The following is a 5,783-nucleotide window of genomic DNA, read 5'->3' on the forward strand; positions in this document are numbered from 1 at the left end:
GTTAGATTCTGCCATCCTTACTCATGCTGACTAGTACTTTACTTAGGTACTTCTCAGTCAAAGAAAAGCAGGAACTCCAATGAAACCTGAAGTGTGTATAGACAGCTCTCCCAAACACCAAGTTCTTGGTTCGCCAGTGTGCTTACCTCCACCAAGGGTGTGAGATGATAACAGGTGAGGAAAGCCAACAAGATATGAGCATGCTCCTTTCTGGCTGCTTAATAATAATGGCAGAACATCCTAGCCATGTTCTTAGTGCAGGGGGCAGTGAAGGAGGCAGCTTCCAGAAGAAGCAGTGTGATGAAGTGTATTAATCATAGGACTAGAAGTTGGCCTCCACTACATATTTGATGTGTGGCCTTTAGACAGTCACTCCAACTCAATCTGCCTCAGTTCACCCAATCTGTAAAATGGGAATAATTGTATTTGCTTATCTGCTAACCTACCTGACAAAGATGCTGAGAAGATTAAGTAACTGGTTAGTGTTTGTAAAACCCTGTGCGTATGGAAGCACTAAATAAGTTATAAGTATTTTTATTTTCAGTCAGTTCAGGTGATTCTTATAATTAGGCCAATAGCAGCACTCCCTGGACAGTCTGGAAATTTTCACTGTCATTTTTTTCTTCTATAGGTTTTTAAACTCTGTGAATAGTGTGAAACTGAAATGAGTGTGAATATTTTCAGTTCTAGAGTATATTTTAAAAGAGAAGCACCATTCATTTTCATCAAAGTTAGGATGCAATGGAAGGGTTTGGGCTGACCCTAGTGGACCTCCAAATGAGAAGTGGACTAGCCAAAAACAAGCATTTTTAGTTCACTGCACAGCTGATACTGTCTCAAAATTTGCTGAAATGAAGGGCTTGGCTAAGAAGAACAACTGTTGCTTAAACAGCCCTCTAAAATATGGATTGAAGGCAGATGGATGGACACATGCATATTCCCATATACAATAATATCTGCTAAATAAAGTTTACATATAAGACATTAGCAATCCAGAATTGCAAGCTGGCTGTTGACCGTCCCTGGAGTCTACATTCCCCAAGACCTTATGAAATCAGGTTGCCAGTTTATGAAAAGTACAGTGCTGCTCCCACATGTCTAATACAAAATTTCAGGAAATTGCACTCATGTTTCTTCCACCGGCACTCACTAACAAGACTCACTTTTCAGAGGAAAGACATTCAGAAACACATATTAAACAACTACTACCCTCCACATGGTCTAGGATTTCACAATACTGAAGTAGAGTCTGGCGCATAAACCCCAGACTGCCTTTTACATTTCAAAGCAAGAAGATCATCAAAATGTCATACAGAGCTCTATTACATCAAATCAGTAGAGAGGGCAACTTACCTCCTACAGCTGAGTGAAATGAAAGATAGAGGAGAAAAGCAGGCAGGCTAGTCATCCAATGGAGATTAGCAAGGCTAGATTAAGGAGAAAAGGACATCCAGCCTGTCAAGGTTCCTTCCCCACTCTGAACTCTAGGGTACAGATGTGGGGACCTGCATGAAAGACCCCCTAAGCTTATTCTTATCAGCTTAGGTTAAAAACTTCCTCAAGGTACAAACTTTGCCTTGTCCTTGAACCCTATGCTGCCACCACCAAGTGTGTTAAACAAAGAACAGGGAAAGAGCCCACTTGGAGACATCTTCCCCTCAAAATATCCCCCCAAGCCCTACACCCCTTTTCCTGGGGAACGCTTGATAAAGATCCTCACCAATTTGCATAGGTGAACACAGTCCCAAACCCTTAGATCTTAAGAACAATGAAAAAGCAATCAGGTTCTTAAAAGAAGAATTTTAATACAAGAAAAAGTAAAAGAATCACCTCTGTAAAATCAGGATGGTAAATACCTTACAGGGTAATCAGATTCAAAACATAGAGAATCCCTCTAGGCAAAACCTTAAGTTACAAGAAGACACAAATATACACAGGAATATACATTCCAGTCAGCACAACCTATTTTACTAGCCATTTAACAAAAGGAAATCTAACGCCTTTCTAGCTAGATTACTTACTAACTTAACAGAAGTTCTGAGCTGCATTTCTGACCTGGTTCCGGCAAAAGCATCACACAGACAGACAGACCCTTTGTTCCCCACCCCCCTACAGCTTTGAAAGTATCTTGTCTCCTCATTGGTCATTTTGGTCAAGTGCCAGCGAGGTTATCTTAGCTTCTTAACCCTTTACAGGTGAAAGGGTTTTGCCTCTGGCCAGGAGGGATTTTATAGCACTCTATACAGAAAGGTGGTTACCCTTCCCTTTATATTTATGACACAGCCCCTGCATGATCCAGTGCTATAGAAGGACAGTAGACTCCTGGGCCTCTCCAGGAAAAGGGGAGTGAGGGTTCTCACGAGAGTGGTCTGTGCCTGTATATATGTAAATAGATATGATGCCAGTAGCTGGCACTCAATAATATGTAGCATAGTTCCTGGATCTTGTACAACCATTTGAACTTGTGTGCTCTACAGATGGTTTCTTCTTTGCAACTTCTTACATCAGCTCTCGTCAAGGGTGTAAGAGAGAGTGGGGCATTCCCCCAAGAAGACAACACAGGTAGGGAAAGGAGGGGTCTATTGGAGGGACTTAGGACCTGTTGTGTGCCCCAATATTTGGTTAATTCAGAGAAGCTTTTGGTACACATTCATACTGAGTCAAACCTTCAGACTTCCTAAGGACTACCTGTCGTTACGGCAACAGAACACAAAAACACAGCAGTGCCTACTGCTTTGTTTTTTAACGTCACCTCCTGGTGACAGTGAACATAATTTGTCTGATGGTTCCACAGAGAAGTTACATAATCACAGGCCTATGTTTCACTTGTTTCATTTTATGGAAAACGTCTGGATAATTAATTGTGTAACAACCTTTTGGTCTTAAGAGGTCTGTCAATACAAATATATGTACTTCAAATAATATTAGTCTCATTTAAGGTGGACATTCTGTGGACAGTGAGGTGAGAGGGAACTAAGAAATTAGGTCTGTGCTTGCCAGCTGGAGCAAAGCATCTTGAATAATCAGCATATACACAGATAACACCCAACCTATTAGCTGAGCACTAGCCATACACAGGAAAAGTTCAGATCTGGAAACTCCTTCTAATATCCAGAGCTGAATGGCAGAGGGATTTGAAACATGATCCACTGCCCTGCTGGTGCTTGGAGATCTGTAGGCACTGGGGACAGCGCGATTGTATTCTAAATGTCGAGTGAAATATTCTAGTTCAACCACAAGTTATCAGGTTCTGTGCAGGAATCGCTGGGTGAAGTTCTCTGGCCTGTGTTCGAGGAGGTCAGACTTCATAGATTTTAAGGCCAGAACTCAAGAATTTTGCAGTACCTTGAAATGCTTTAGAAAACCTCCAAGAAGACTGATTCATCATGAAGAAACTTTGTTTTATCCCCATCATTACTATGTGATGTACATAGAAGCAAAATACACCCCCGGGCTGCCTTATGCTGAGAACTCACCACTATCTTCTTGAAGTTCCCACATACCAATGGAATGCTCTCAGTTACCAGAACACAGAGGCTGGAGCGGCCAGCTGTGAAAATGGTGGGGTTTCTTTTTTCTTTTTTTTTTTTTTTAAAAAAGCTCATTTCAGAAAAATGCCCTGACTCAAATGTTCAGTTGGGTTTGTAGTTGCATGCAGGCATCTGGGTTACACACCAACTGGTTTAAAATTGTTGTTTGTCCACAGCAAAGGCTTTGTAGCAAACTGACAGTGCTGCATGTTCAGCCAAATGCTAACTTGAGCCACACTAAGAAAGAGGCTGAGCTACAGGAGAGGATTTAATTTACACACTGAAGGAGGCAACAGTTTGCATTAGAAGAAACACTAGAAAACAAAATATCCAGACTGTGTTTCACAACCTGCTTGTAAAAAGCCCCGAAGGGTATGTCTACACTGCAGAGAAAAACCTATGGCGCCAAGTCTCAGACTTGGGCTTGTGGGGCTAACTATAGCAGGGCAGACATTCCCACTCAGGCTGGAGCCAAGACTCGGAAACCTGGCAAGGGGGGGAGGGTCTCAGAGACCAGGCTCCAACCCGAGCGGGAATGTTGAAACTGCTACTTTTAGCCCAGCAGTCCGAGCCCTGTGAACCCAAGTCAATTGACCCAGGCTCTGAAACTTGGTGATCTGGGTATTTATTTGCATCGTAAACAAACCCTAAGAAATCATTGTTGGGCTGCAGTTTTGCCAGGTGAATCCATTTTTGGTTTAGCCAGAGACCACACAACATGGAATCGGAGTGACAGGCAGAGGAAGGTTTGAAATGTGATTCACTGCCCTGCTCATGATCAGAGACAGTTGCTCAGATGCCATGGTGATGAGCATGAAATAAATGCCTCGATAGATTAGTTTATGCTTTTTAATATTAAATAAAGGGACTTTTCATTTTTGTGGCATAGCTTTATACATATGAGGTAGCTGGCCTGTGAGGAGTCCTTACTTTTTTTCAGTGTTGCATATGGAACACATGCTATGATGCTTGTGTGCATCTTACTTGTAACAGAGACAACAAAGGGACAATTCGTTCCAATTAGTGTTGGAGGTATTCATTCCTTAAGGCATCTGAAAGCCTAACCCAAATATAATTAAAACCAAGAATTCTTTAAAAAGCAGCATGACCCAGTAAACAGATCCTAGAGCTGGCATAAATCTCTTTTATCTGTCTAGGTGCTTATACAGCCTTAATTACCATAATACCTGAGCATATTTTAAAAAATCCCCAATAACCTAATACCACAGCAACCCATAAATAAGCCCCTGTCTCGAGCCTCATACAAACAAAGGAGAAAGGAACAAAGAAGAATGTAGCAACTTTTGGAAGTAAATTGAGGACAGCACTAGTCACTGGACCTTGATGGAGAAGGCTCTGGTACCTGTCTTCTGAAAAGGACATCACACAATGGCCCGAAGTTTCAACCCAGGGGATCTCAAGTGCCACAGCAAGAGGTAGGTCAGTAGACAATATCCCAGATTGGTCCTATATTGTTTTAAGCTTGAATACTATAATGGTCTTGATGGGCCCTCACTGGCAGCCAGCCATTCAGTGCAGCTTGCCAAGCACTGCCAGCATCCCTGACTCAGAACAAATGCCTTGAGCAGTCATATTGCCATATTCTGCATTAGCTACTATCTGCACATTCATGACTGTAATCTAGTTTGCAGTAATAATGGGTGAGCACCACTGTGGTGAGACACATACCTAGAATAAAGGTTGTATATTCCAAAATGTCCAGAGTTGGAAAAAGTCACTTCGGACCACAGAAAAAACATGGGCTTCCATGTTCAACACACTGTTAAACAGACAAACAAAAACCACCTCTCACATTGTGAATCATATTTACCTCCTTGAGACAAATCACTTCTATAGAGAGGTTGCCACCGAAGAGGTGATACTCTTTGGACATGTTCCTCCTGACCACAAACTGTTTCTCTAATTTATCAGGGTTGAGTTCAGCTGCTTTAGATCCACTCTGTAGTCTCTGCTAGGCAGAGGTGAAAGTAAGCCGGTACGCCCCGGTATGGCGTACCGGTAAGAGCCGGTGTGCCATACCGGGACCGGCTTTCCCAGACGGCAATTTAAAGCCCTGGGGTAGCAGCGGCAGGGCTGCGGCGGGGATTTAAAGGGCCCCGGAGCTCCAGCCGCTGCTACTGCCCCGGGCCTTTAAATCCCCACCGGAGCCCTGCTGCCGGAGCCCTAAGGTAGCAGCAGCGGGGCTCTGGCGGGGATTTAAAGGGCCCCAGAGCTCCAGCCGCCGCTGCCGCC

Source organism: Natator depressus, chromosome 2 (genome assembly GCF_965152275.1).
Source record: "Natator depressus isolate rNatDep1 chromosome 2, rNatDep2.hap1, whole genome shotgun sequence".
Classification (NCBI taxonomy): domain Eukaryota; kingdom Metazoa; phylum Chordata; order Testudines; family Cheloniidae; genus Natator; species Natator depressus.